The 14,839-nt window shown below is 41.5% G+C and overlaps 1 long non-coding RNA gene across 1 annotated transcript in view; it reads right to left on the bottom strand.

Moving 5' to 3' along the window:
• Nucleotides 1–4,147: 4,147 nt before the first annotated feature.
• LOC132541796 (uncharacterized) overlaps nucleotides 4,148–14,839 on the bottom strand; it is a 148,277-nt gene continuing 137,585 nt past the window's right edge. The window contains exon 2 of the long non-coding RNA XR_009552875.1: nucleotides 4,148–4,664. This is a non-coding gene — a long non-coding RNA (uncharacterized LOC132541796). The remainder of the gene's footprint in view (nucleotides 4,665–14,839) is intronic.

The raw sequence follows: 14,839 nt of genomic DNA, 5'->3' as shown, positions 1-14,839 counted from the left end.
GATCCAGGAGAGGAGAGGAGAGGAGAGAAACACAGCTTGGTTCATTTTTTTTTTTAAGTGTGTAGTGAGATCTTTTATGTGAAAGTCAGGGACCTTACCTTTCATGAATCTTATATTTAGCAGGAGTAAAGTGAATTAGAAATCAGTGTGTCAGTGTTGAAATGTGGTATCTATAGGGAGCTTCTGGAGGGACAGATAGAAGACTCTAGCTCAAAGAAGTATCCCTAAATAGCAGTATAGTATCATGCAGAACCAGTAGGAAGAGACAAACCTAACCAATAGTTAAGGTGCATGAGCAAATGTTCTACCAGGAAAAGATCCAGATTAATAATTCTGAAGTTGAATCACCCCTTTATGGTAGAAATTTTGGCCTCAGGTGTCGATTTAGGTACAGGGTGTCCCAGAAAAACTTCAGCTTTGTCCTACTCACTCAGACCTGTTCAGTTAAACACCCAGAAGCAACTTGACTTCACCAGCCCCAGCTCAACCTCTACCTCTGCATCCTCCCACATGGGATAAGAACTGTATCAATGTAGTTTCTATTCCTGTTATCTCCACTATGTTTGTCTGTCCTCAATTTTGGATATATAAAGTCCACTATGTTCCTTTCCTTTTTCTCCCTTTCATTATTGAGTTGATAACAGACTCAATAAATGAGCAGCCAACATATCAATGTTTGTCTTAGAAACCTTAGATCTGAGTCCTTGGCCACATGTGTCCTATGGCTGGTCATACATAATTCTGGTGCACTGTGCTGCTAGGATTTCCTGCAGCACTAGTAATCTATCTCCCACTACTGTTTTTTCAGCCATTCTGTTTCTTTAGGGTGAACAAGCCTGGTGTGTTAACAGATTAATGACATTAGAGTCTATTTCTTTTTTTTTTAATTTTTATTTATAAAAAGGAAACACCAACAAAGGCCATAAGATAAGAGAGGTACAACTCCATAAAATTCCCACCATCACATCTCTGTATCCCATCCCCTCCATTGATAGTTTTCCTATTCTTTATCCCTCTGGGAGTATGGACCCAGGGTTATTATGGGGTGCAGAAGGTGGAAGTTCTGGCTTCTGTAATTGCTTCCCCACTGAACATGGGCGTTGACAGGTTGATCCATACTTCCAGCCTGCCTCTCTCTTTCCCTAGTGGGGCAGGGCTCTGGGGAAGCAGAGTTCTTGGACACATTGGTGGGGTTGTCTGCCCAAGGAAGTCTGGTTGGCATCATGCTGGCATCTGGAAACTGGTGGCTGAAAAAAAATTTAACATATAAAGCCAAACAAATTATTGACTAATCATGAACCTAAGGCTGGAATAGTTCAGATGAAGGGTTGTGGTCTCTCTTTTGTAGGTAGTTAGTAGGCCTATTTTAGTTATATTCCAAAGGGCCCAGGACCATACTAGTTTTTTTTTTTTTCTGGGCCTAACATCTGATATGCAGGTGGATCCAAGTTTTTGTCTGGGTAAGTGATGTCATGGCTGTAAAAAGAACCAGAAAGTTGGATCTGGGAAGAGAGAAGCTCCCAAATATGGGAAAGGTGTATTTATATATCTCTCATTCTTATGTCTATTTTTAAGATTTGGTATCAGTTCATGGGTTTTACCAGTGTTACTATGGCACACCTAAGCTAGTGTTCATGCACTTGTCTTCTAAATATTCAAAGTGGCTTTTGAACTCATAGGTTGATTTCATTGATTTAAAAGTCTTAGGTTTTATCTTTTCACCTATTCCTTCTTCCTTTTTCCTCTTGTGCTAGAATTTCAATTTCATTCACATGACTTTTTCTACCATGCACTAAATATCATCTATGATTTTCTTTATTTTACCTCTTACTTCTTTTTATTTTCACTCTTTAGTCTGGATAGTTCTGACTCTTTTCCAGTCCACTGTCTCCCTTTTTCATTCTTAAATTCTTTTGTTACTTTCTTCAATTTTAGTGATTGTCTTTTTCACTTGTAGGTTTTCCATTCTACTCTTCATAAGAATACTTTTCAAGGGGCCAGGTGGTGGTACACTTGGTTAAATGATATATTACCATGCACAAGGACCTAGGTTCAAGGACCTGATTCCCACTGGCAGAGGGAAAGCTTCACAAGCAGTGAAGTGTCTATCTTTACCTCCCTACCTCCTCCTCCCTCTCAATTTCTCTCTATTTTTATCAACTAAAATCAATAAAGTCTTAAAAAATTAGAAACAAAAGAAAAGAAAGATGATTAAAGAATACTTAAAAATGATTTTCAGTTCTGTGCCTAAATAATCCATGTAGTCTCAATTCTTTCAAGATAAAGATTATATTATATTATATTATATTATATTATATTATATTATATTATATTATATTATTATACAACCTCATAATCTGATCTATTGTGGCTGTGATTATGTTCTTTGTTTTCTGTTTTATTTTGGGTTATATTTTAGGCTCTGAAATGTCTGGTCATTTTAACTAGAATGCTGGATTTGCTATATAAAACATTCTTAAGGCTATTTGAGAATTATCTGAGTGATGCCAGCTTTCTTCAGAGAGGATTTAATTTTGTTTCAGTAAGCAGTTCTCCTGTGAACATAGGAACCTAGATAATTTAAGCATAATTTGAAATTGGTCTAGTCTTTCTTGGGGATGACAGCTGTCCAGTCAGCCCTTACCCCTAAGACAAATCCTTTCTAATTTAAACCCTAAAATTGAAGCATTTATAAAAATCTCTTCTCCTTGGCAGCTCTTGAACTACCATTTTGGTCCCATAGCCTTAGAAGAGTGTCAAGAGTGTCATCTTCCTAGACTTCTAGTCACTGCCTTTGAAATTGACAGTTTCTTCAAGGGGGAAATGATATACATGGGACTCACCTCCATTCTCACAGGTTACCTTTTTCTCCTCACTCATTTTGGCTCCACATATTCTGTGTTTTGTTAATTTTCCCCTCTGTTCCAAAAGATATATGGAATGTGTTGTCCAGATTAAAAAAAAATAAGATAATTGCTTCAAAGGCCTTTCTCTACCTGTATGGAAGTAGAACTGCTTCTCCCAGTTATAATTATTATTTTTTAAATTATCATTTTTTATATTTATTTATTTTCCCTTTTGTTGCCCTTGTTTTTTTATTGTAGTAGTAGTTATTATTGTGTTGTTACTGATGTGGTTGTTGTTAGATAGAACAGAGAGAAATGGAGAGAGGAGGGGAAGACAGAGAGGGGGAGAGAAAGACACCGCAGATCTGTTTCATCACCTGTGGAGAGACTCCCCCCTGCAGGGGGGGAGCCGGGGACTCAAACCAGGATCCTTATGTGGGTCCTTGCACTTTGTGCCAAGTGGGCTTAACCTACTGCTCTACCACCCGACTCCCCCTCCCAATTATTTACAGCAACAGTCAGATGCAACTGAACCCAATAATAGAGGACTCATCACAGGACACCCATGTAAATAAAATAAAAATGCCATTTAAAAAAAAGTGTTAATATAGTTTATGGTGAAAAAGTAATAAAATAGTGTGAAAATCAGAATGTATTTTTATGTTATCCCAGTTTTGTAGAAAAAACAACCACAGCATGAATAAATAACTAGAAGAAATAGAGTAAAATATTGGGTTGTTGAAAAATCATTATGCATTTAAAATTTTTTAGTAGTGATTTCATATTGATTTATAAAATTATAAGGTAACAGAGGGATAATTCCACACTTTTTCTACCACCAGAGTTCTGTGTCCCCATTCCCTTCATTGGAAACTGTAGTTGTTCTCTCAAGATCACAATAAGGGGTAACAATTATTTATAAAACTGAATATCTATATTCATATATATTTGCCCATTTTCTATGACATTTCCTCTTTCTTTCTATAAATAATGCCTCACATTTTTTAAAACTTCAAAAAATGTATTTATTATTGAATATAGACAGAGAGAAATTGAGAGGGGAGTGGAAGGTAGAGATAGGGAAAGAAATAGAGAGCTATGCATCTCTGCTTCAACCCTCATAAAAGTTTCCCTTTTGCAAGTGGTTCAACCACAGGCTTGAACTCAAGTCATTGTACACTATCATATATGTGCTTAACTAAGTGTGCCACCACCTGTTTCCCCTCCTCTTCATTCTAAGTCACAGCTACTAATTCTGACTGCCCTTCCTTTTCCTCCCTCCCTTCCTTCTTCCCTCCCTCCCTTCCTCCCTTCCTTCCTTCCTTCCTTCCTTCCCTTCTTCCTTCCTTCCTTCCTTCCTTCCTTCCTTCCTTCCCTTCTTTCTTCCTTCCTTCCTTCCTTCCTTCCTTCCTTCCCTTCTTCCTTTCTTCCCTTCTTTCTTCCTTCCTTCCTTCCTTCCCCTCTTCCTTTCTTCCCTTCTTCCTTCCTTCCTTCCTTCCTTCCTTCCTTCCTTCCTTTCTTTTTCTTTTTTTTTTTTAAATATTTTATTTTTATTTATTTATTCCCTTCTGTTGCCCTTGTTGTTTTATTGTTGTAGTTATTATTGTTGTTGTCGTTGTTGGATAGGACAGGGAGAAATGGAGAGAGGAGGGGAAGACAGAGAGGAGGAGAGAAAGATAGACACCTGCAGACCTGCTTCACCGCCTGTGAAGCGACTCCCCTGCAGGTGGGGAGCCGGGGTTCGAACCGGGATCCTTATGCCGGTCCTTGTGCTTTGCGCCACCTGCGCTTAACCCGCTGCGCTACAGCCCGACTCCCCTTTCTTTCTTTTTCTTTTTCTTTCTCTGGGTCCTGATGGAATTGGAGTTCAGAACCTTCTGGTCATCTTTCCCTAACATTTACCCCTCTGAGATTATGGATTAAAAGTCTTTATAGGGTGCAGAAAGAGGAGTTCTGACTTCTATAAGTGCTTCTCTCCTGGATATGGGTGTCAGCAAGTCAATCCATACCTTCAGTCTGTTTCTATATTTCCTTGGTTGGATAGGGCTCTGGAGAGGTGAGCTTTCAGGACACACTGGTGAGGTCACCATGCATTTTTTGCATAGAAAAACATAGAAAAATACATCATGACTTCCAACAGCACAACATTATAGTGGTTCTTGCTCAATGGCTGGCTTTTCCTTTTACTCTTGCATTGTTCCTTCAGTGTTCCCTAAATCCTGTCAGCACTTATATTCACAGGGAATCCTATATTGTTCTCAGAGTCTCCCTGGCCATTTCCTACCAAGAAATTTTGTTCTCCTTACTATCTCTCTGAACTGGGAGGTGGAAAGCTAACTGTCTCCTGGATGTTTTGTTTGCTGTCAAAATGTCTTATCCCATCTCTGTCTCATCAATACAATCTGATGAACATTTATTGATGATGCATTGCATGTTAAATGTACCAAATTAAGAAGCATGTGTGCTGGAAGAAATCTTAAAGATTATTTAGCTAAATAAAATATTGTGCATAAGATGTACCCATATGAATATACAAGCATGCCAGACATATGCACACAGTACTTGCACCAGAGCTCAGTTGCTCTAGACGAATTGTGAGTGTGTATGTGCAAATGTATTATGGTAGGAGGGGGGTTTCCCCACTTGATTTTTGTTTTTCCACAGTTTCCCAATGACTTCTGGAGCAAGTCTATGGATGCTGAGATTATGCATAACAAGCTTTTTATCAGAACACGATCCTCCCAGTGTACCCAACCATTTAGAGAGGTTACCATGCTCTTTCCTGGAATCAGCATCTCCTTTTTACCACCTGTCTCACATGGGGCACAATGACAGCACCACAGATTGTCAGCAACTCCTGGGCAGACCTTGTCTCTCTCTCTTATATCTCCAGAATATGTCCTCTGGAAGCTATTCCATCTGAATCTTAGCTTCCTCATTTATTAAGCTGGGACAAAGCCACTAGGGTACCTTTCACAGATATTCTATAAGAGAAAGTGGAAAGTGTTGGCAAGAGTGACTGGTATGGAGTAAGTGTTACACACATGCCACTGAGCATTGATGCTTCTGTTTTTATCAAGACTGGCTTCTGGTTTCTACAGCCAGGCTTTGTTACCTTTCAAAAAGGCTCTAGATTCTGACTCCAAGGTTTTGCCATCTTCTCTTCACCCACCAGCAGTCTCTAAGTCCTGGCTCTTGAACTTACCTTCTTTATCTACATCCTTATCTACTTTGCAGAGGTCCCTTCTAATGCTGACTCACTTCCTTCTTCTTGATTTAGCTACCGTTAGCGGCTGACCATGGGCTTTCTCCATCAGTTTCCGGGGTGATGAACTAGCAAGAAAGTGGGCCTTTTCTGTGCCCTTCCTGCTGAGCATTGGCCATGATATATAGCTTTATCAGGATACTGTGACATCTTGGTAACAAGACAGCAAAACCAAGAAACACTTAGCAACCCTCAAGCCCACAGTGGCCTGGGTCTCCTGTACTAGGAGTTAAACTCCTAGAGAAAGATCACTCCTCACCCTCACCCCACCACCCACGGGGTTAGGCCAAACTCACTCAGTGGTTGTCAGCATCTGGAGCCTGGAAACCACAGCCTACCTGCAAGTCATTTGCTGAGGGTACACTTTCACCATACGGTGCAAAAGCCATTTAGCACTTTCAAAGAAATCGGAAATGGGCTTTTCATGTGTGGTGGTGCTGAAAATTGAGAATAATGACAGAATTATTAAAAACAAGCTCCCGGCCTCGGACTCTTAATTGCCTCTGGTCTGTAAAACTGACAAATAAGTAGAATCCAAATGTGAAATATTTAGTCTTGGGAGCCTGGGAGAATGGTTCTTAATGTATTTGTTTATAGTTATAAGAGTGGCTTATTGTATAAGGAGGTGCTGTGGAAACAAGAGAAGAGGGCCAGAGACAAGGAGGCTGGGCTTGCCATACAATCTACTTTCAGCAGGGTCTGAGGTTCTCGTTCAAAGGAAGCAGTTTGATCTGACTGGGAGATTCTGCTGGGTACTGAGTCCTTCTTTGTGTGTTTGCAGGCATCTGGGCTGGGAAGGTTTGAGCTAAATTGAAGTTTCTCTGCTGCAGGACTTCTCTGGGCTTTTAGTCTACTTTAATGGTTGGTGACATTTAATAAGCATTTATTATTCATTAAAACCTGAGCATATCACTTTCATCACTCTATGTCTTGTCTAGAAAACTGGGATATAACTTTGAGTCTGTGCCATCCAGTGTTCCTATTCTCCAGATAAGAAGATGGAGGCTCAGAAGGCTGAGTTGCTTTTTCAGTCACCAAATGGATGAGTTTCAGAAAAACTCTCCATCACCCTCCTTTCTCTCTCCACCCCTTTCCCTCCAGTGCTCCTGTGGAGCTGTTGGGAGGTGTGAATTCACAGATTATACTTTTAGGCACATGACTGCCTACTCATAGGATGGGTCGGTGAAGGGTTGGTTCTTGCCAAGAGGGCACCAACTTATTAAGCAGTTCTCAGAAAAAAAAGTCAGGAGAGGCTTTGAAAAAAAAAAAAAAAATCCTTCTTGTTCATGCATGTTCATGAATGGCCAGCAGATGGCAGAAGCAAGCCAGGAACCAGCTGGTGCTCCATACGCTGGATTGCAACAGCCTCAGAAAATCCTAGGTGTTTGGTCAATGTATGAAAAGATCTCAGTATTAGAGCTGTTATTCATTCTGAGCAGGATCCTAGACAAACTGAGCCTGATTTTGTGGCCATTATGGAGAACCCATGGGCTTCCACCTGTCCCCAAAGGGCAATGGTGCTCTCTATCCCCAGGCAGCCTCTTGCAACAAAGACTAGTCATTTCTGTCTGCTCTCTGACTACAGAGGACATTCCTGACCAAGGCCAGTGATAGATGTGATGATCACATGTCACTATCACTAATAAGGGGCTTTTGAAAATTATTCCACCAGATCATAGTGCATCCATTCAAGCATATTTATGAGTATATTTCTGAGTATGTTTGCTTCTCCAGGTTGAGGTGCAGTATGAGCAGCAGACAGTAGGCCCATGCCTTGAAGGACTCATATTCTAATGGCAGAGATAGAAAACAACTGGGAAGGAGCTAGACTTTATGAAATAGTTCTAGGTGTAAATAACAGAACAGATGGGATGTGAAGAGGAAGGATGACAACTTCCCTGCAAGTGACTGAGGAATGTTGAGACCAGAATGACAACAGGAGACATCAAAGGGAATTGGTAACTATACCTCCAAATATATAAACATAACCATATACAGACTCACGTATATGTTATATAATGCACATAGATATAAGCATAGGTGAACAATGTGAACATGTGAACATGTGAACAATATAATTACATATATACATGAGAACATTCTGGGGGTGGGATGATGGACTTCCCATGTTTAGGAAAAAGAATGTAGCTGAGAAGATACATAGGGCCCATTCCCAGAGAATGTGAAATTGTCCAAGTGACCAAGCAATGATTTCCTGAGGTTCCATATATCACTACAGGTACCAATTACTGGGGTCTTGGCTCAAAAGTTTTATAGACTGGGGGCTGGGCAGTAGCGCAGTGGGTTAAGTGCACATGACACCAAGTACAAAGCACAAAGACCCACATAAGGATCCCAGTTCCAGCCCCCGGCTCCCCTCCTGCAGGGGGGGGGATTGCTTCACGAGTGGTGAAGCAGGTCTGCAGGTGTCTATCTTTCTCTCCCCCTCCTCGTCTTCCCCTTCTCTCTTGATTTCTCTCTGTCCTATCCAATAACAATAACAACTACGATGATGAACAACAAAGGCAACAAAAATGGAAAAAAAATTTAAAAAGTTTTATAAACTATGTAGCTCTGGGGAAGCTCCAGGGTTGATCAGGTTTCCCAGAGCATCTGGAAATTTCGTGGAATCCATTTCTCATGGCACCTTCCTTGACCTCTGCAAGCACTATAGGCTGCTGACCCCTCCCTGTACAGCTGGTTCTTGCCACATAATGAACTCTCCCACCAATACCTGGTCCACCAGCATTGCTATGGTCAGGTGGAGCAGCTGTGGGAAGCTCCCATTCATCCACCTCCTCTTGTCACAGTTCCCCACAAGTGTTGGAAGTCCAGACATGAGTACATCTGAGCAAACTCACAGGGACACTTCCTGGAAGCTTGACATTTGTATTTTTATTGGAGAATTCATCTTTCTAGTCACTCTTTTCCTCTTCCATTATTTTTCTTTCTGTTTTTAGATAGAGATAAGTTGAGAAAGGAAGGGAAGATTGGGAGGAGATAGAGAGAGAGAGAGAGAACCCCGTTTTATTGCCCATGAAGCTTTGCTCTTGTAGGTGGGGTCCTGGGTCTTTCCACATGGTAATATGTGCACTCTACCAGGTGTGCCACTGCCTGGCCCCTAGTCATTCATTTCTTCCCATCTCAGCTGGTGGTGGTGGAATCTCCCTCTTTAGGTCACTCATAAAAGTGTAGCTTATATTCCTTGCTGCCCTGACATGGCCATGAAGGTACCTGTGACAGGGGCTGGGGTCAGAGAGAGGAAGTTAAGGTCCAGAATCAACAGTTTTTGAGTGCTTGGGGGGAAGTAGTGTGTGCCCAGCAATACTCCGAATGTATAGTTGTTTCAGACCAACTGAGGACACTCACAGAGATGTACATAGCAAATTTACACATGTATACATATAAAGCACACATGAACATAAATGTGTGTACACAGATAATCATGTAGATGTATACACATGTATAAATATAAATATATTAACATAGATATATATAGGAGACATACACACATACATATATACACATAGACATGTGAACACCTACTTATCTATAAATATACATAAATATGTATGTAGGTATAATATACAAATAGTTATAAATACATAATACACATAGACCACAGGCATGCACATAAGCATACATGTGTGTACTCACACACTTATACAGATGTATGTGCCTATAGACACATCAGTATAGGTGCATGTATGCTTGTCCATATACACATATACCATCAAATATATAAATGTAACCATATAGAGACACATGTATATGTTATATAGTGCCCATAGATATAAACATAGGCACACACATGTGATCAATATAGCTACATACATACCCAGTTGCACATATGCACATACTGAATGCATATATGAACTTCATAAACACAGAATGCACATAAATATCCATGGACCTATATGCAAAAAACATCTGTCTGTTCAAACATATGAGTGTAGCTACAACTCACATGCCTGTACTTATGGACATATATATAATGCACAGAAGTATATTTTCTTTTTAAATTAATTAATTATAACGGGAATTATAATACAGAATACAGACAGAAAGATACAGAGCGCTAGAGATCAGAGCATCACTCAGCTCTGGTTTATGGTGGTGTTGTGGATTGAACTTGATACCCCCCAGAGTCTCAGGTATGGAAGTCTTTTGCAGGGCAGAGTGATGGGGGCAACTGGTTAAGCACATATATCAGCATGTGTGAGGACCCGGGCTCAGAACCTTGGTTTCTACCTCCAGGAGAGAAGCTTGACAAGTGAGGATGTAGTGTCGCAGCTGTCTCTCTTTCTCTCTCCCTTTCTTTTCTTTCTATGCTTTTTTTTTTTTTTTTTTTTTTTTTTTACCAGAACACTGCTCAGCTCTGGCTTATGGTGGTGGCAGGAGACTGAACCTGGGACTTCGAAGCCTCAGGCATGAGAGTTTATTTGCATAACCATTATGCTATTTCCCTGCTCTTTTTCTTCCTTTCTACCTCCCTCTTCTCTCTCAATACTTCTCTGTCTCTATCATTCATATATACATATATACATATACATATATGATTTTTAAAAAGAAAATCTTTTGCATAACCACTATGCTATCTCCCCAGCCCACGCAGGTGTATTTTCTTTATATGCCACATAAACACATTTTGCTCTGGCTTAGTGAACATCACGTGCTGTGCTCTGCTCTCCAATTTGCAGTTGCTCCACAACAGACCCTAAGACATGGGTTTAGATGCATGTGGTTAGTACTGGAAGTGTTCACTGGAAGCATGTGAGGAGGTATGATGAGATGGAAAAAGGAAAAATTGGAGGAGTGGTTATGAGCAGAATCATTGCTGGGAGTCCCTGGGTTTGGCTCCTGGGATGGGGCCTCCAAAGACTGTGAGGCCGGTGTCAGGACTGATCCCCTCCCACCCCAGTTGATGCTGGCAGCCTAGTGCCTTTGCTATTCTCAAGAAAAAACAACCAGAAGATTCTAAATGCCTCAATAAGCAAATTGAGGAGTGTTTGCTGAAAATCCTTCTTAAGGCTACCCCTGTTACTCCCCCCAACCCCATGACAATGGGAGGGAACTCCGTAGCTAGGTTGCAACTGGTTACCAGCCTGCTCTATGCAGTTAGAATGCAGTAGCAGAGTCTTAAGTGAAACAACTAGAGATGAAGGCTGTTTTCTAGGCTGACATCCAAGAGGAGGGCCTGATGGGGCTGGGTGCCAGGGTGCTATTCCTCCCTGCCCTGGAGCAGCTGCAGCTGGGATATCACTGCAGCCTTTCCTGCAGCAAACTGGGGATCTCCCCACGCTCTTCATGAAGCAGCGGCTCATACTGCCTGCTGCACCTGGCAGCTGTGACACTCCCAGTCCTGCCAGAATCTGCAGGGTCTGGAAGCTCATTTGTCACTGCTGAGCCCTGAGCTGTGGTTTCTATGCTGGCAAGCTTCATCGAACTGAAGCTGCCTGGCTCCTTCCTGCCTGGTCCTCCTTGCCCAGCATCTTGCAGTCTGCTAGGGACAGCCACTTGGTGAGGCTGTTAATTAAAAACGTGCCCCCCCTGGGGCCAGGCATGAAGTTAAAATCTCAGAAGTCATTTTCCCTAATAGAAATCTTATTTTGGAGGTGCTCGTGGAGGTCAGATCAACCAAGTAATCCAACCCCAAATGAACACAAATGGATTTATGTAATTTCCTAACCACTTGCCACATGTGAAGAAGTGGCTCAGCTGGGGCGAGGGGCTTCCATCAACAATCCATGGGACCAACCTGCCCTGGTTCAGAAGCAGAGGTGGATAGAGTCACTTTTCTTTTTAATTTAATTTAATTTTATTTTATTTAAGAAAGGATTAATTAACAAAACCATAAGGTAGGAGGGGTATAACTCCACACAATTCCCACCACCCAATCTCCATAACCCACTCCCTCCCCTGATAGCTTTCCCATTCTCTATCCTTCTGGGAGCATGGACCCAGGGTCATTGAGGGTTGCAGAAGGTAGAAGGTCTGTAATTGCTTCCCCGCTGAATATGGGCGTTGACTGGTCGGTCCATACTCCCAGTCTGCCTCTCTCTTTCCCTAGTAGGGTGTGTCTCTGGGGAAGCTGAGCTCCAGGACACATTGGTGGGATCTTCAATCCAGGGAAGCCTGACCAGCATCCTGGTGGCATCTGGAACCTGGTGATTGAAAAGAGAGTTAACATACGAGGCCAAACAAATTATTGAGCAATCATGGACCCAAAGCTTGGAATAGTGGAGAGGAAGTGTTAGGGAGGTACTCACTGCAAACTCTAGTGTACTTCTGCTTTCAGGTATATATTTTGCAGTAGTCTATGGATACGTGTGAACATAAGCTCTCTCTCACAGAAACTGGTGTATATCTAGGTTTTGGGACTTTGTTAGAAAGTGGACCACCTGAGATGAAATTAGAGTGTACTATAAAAGGAAAGGTCTCACCCGAGTAATAAAGCTGAAGGGTTGTCATTCCACACGTGAAGTCTCTGGACACAGTCTGAGGTGAAGCATGTTGAGGTGGCAATCATTGCGTTGGTTAGGTTGTGATCGGCGGATGCAATATTATTTGGTATGGATTGGGAGAGGCATACGGGAAAGTGGGCCCTATCCAAGGGTTCCAGGACTGGGGGAAGTAGGGGCTCTATAGTGGAGATATGAGGTTCCTGCTGTCTTAGGGTTCAAAAAGACAATCGATAGTTAATGTTATCATCACATTATTTGGTAATTGGGTTAACTTTGAAAAGTCCTTTTGTTATGGTTTGCTGTACAGTATCCAGTATCTTGTATATAGCTGTGCTATTGGATGCTTCTAATCTACTTGGTCTAGGCTTTTGAGAGAGTCCGCATATCAAATACACAGCCTATATATTAAAAAGATTCAGTTTGTGTTTTGAAAAACTTTGAGACATACAATTGATTTTCCCCCTCTCATATTGATTAACTACTGATATATATGTCTGCATTTTGCTAGGAGTGTACATAAACACAATTCCCACCAACAAAAGACTGTGACCCATCCCTCCCACCCATTCCCACCCTCCACTGTCCCAGGAAGCTGCATGTCTACCCCTCACCACTGGGTTTTTACTTTGGTGCCCTACTTACAATTTGATCAGGTCCTGATTTTAGTTTCCCTTTCAGATCTTCTTAGTCAACTTCTGTTGATGAGTGGGATCATCCCATACTCATCTTTATCTTTCTGACTTAGTTCACTTAACATAATTCCTTCTAGCTCTGTCCAAGATGGGTCAGAGAAGGTGGGTTCATTGTTCTTGATAGCTGCATAGTATTCCATTGTGTATATATGCCACAGCTTTATCAGCCACTCATCTGTTGTTGGGCACCTGGGTTGCTTCCAGGTTTTAGCTATTATGAATTGTGCTGCTATGAACATAGGAGTACATACCTCTTTTTGGTTGGGTGTTATGGAGTCCTTGGGGTATAACCCCAGGAGAGGAATTACTGGATCATATGGAAGGTCCATGTCTAGCCTTCTGAGAGTTTTCCAGACTGTTCTCCACAGAGGCTGGACCAATTTACATTCCCACCAGCAATGTAAAAGGGTTCCTCTGTCCCCACATGCTCTCCAGCATTTGTTGCTGCTGTCCTTTTTGATGTATGCCATTCTTACAGGAGTGAGGTGGTATCTTAGTGTTGTCTTAATTTGCATTTCTCTGACAATCAGTGACCTAGAGCAGTTTTTCATATGTTTGTTAGCCTTTTGGATCTCCTCTGTAGTGAATGTTTTGTTCATATCCTCTGCCCATTTTTGGATGGGGTCATTTGCTTTTTTGGTGCTAAGTTTGCCAAGCTCTTTATATATTTTGGTGATTAGTTTCTTGTCTGATGTATGGCATGTGAAAATCTTCTCCCATTCTGTGAGGGGTCTCTCTGTTTGTTTAATAGTTTCTTTGGATGTGCAGAAGCTTTTCAATTTGATGTAGTCCCATTGGTTTGTTTCTGCTTTAGTCTTCCTTGCAATTGGGTGTGATTCATCAAAGATGTCCTTGAGGTGTAGGTGGGAAAGTGTTTTACCAATGTTTTCCTCTAAGTATTTGATTGTTTCTGGTCTGACATCTAGGTCTTTGATCCATTTGGAGTTGAGTTTTGTTTCTGGTGAGATAAAGTGGTTCAATTTCATTCTTCTGCATGTTACAACCCAGTTTTCCCAGCATCATTTATTCAAGAGAGCCTCCTTTTTCCATTTAATCCTTTGGGCCCCCTTATCAAAGATTAGATGCCCATAGGTGTTGGGATTTATTCCTGGGCTTTCAATTCTGTTCCACTGGTCTGTGTGCCTATTTTTGTTCCAGTATCATGCTGTTTTGATGATAGTGGCTTTATAATATAGTTTAAGGTCTGGAAGCGTGATGCCTCCATTTCTGTTTCTTTTCCTCAAGATGTTTTTGGCAATTCTAGGTGTTTAGAGTCACTTTTCTTAGAAACATTGGAAACAGCTGAATAGATGCTTTGGCACTTTCTGCACTGGCCAGCGGTGGCAGTAGTCCGACCCTTGTCACATTGAACTGTCTATAGTCCAGCAGTGATTCATTTTAAACTATAGCCAGGGAATGGTGGGGGGCTGTCACTGGAACCCATTAATCACATAAAGAACTTTTCTTGCATGTTTCCAGGTCTACCTTGCAGCTTTGAATGCTGACGGCTTTTTGGAGTGGGCTGGGCAGGACTGGGAGCTTTGAGGAAAGCTGAGGTGACTTGAAAAGCCT

The sequence above is a fragment of the Erinaceus europaeus genome, chromosome 1 (assembly GCF_950295315.1).
Source record: "Erinaceus europaeus chromosome 1, mEriEur2.1, whole genome shotgun sequence".
Lineage (NCBI taxonomy): Eukaryota > Metazoa > Chordata > Mammalia > Eulipotyphla > Erinaceidae > Erinaceus > Erinaceus europaeus.
The sequence above is the reverse complement of the archived record's forward strand: the minus strand, read 5'-3'. Positions and strand labels throughout refer to the sequence as shown.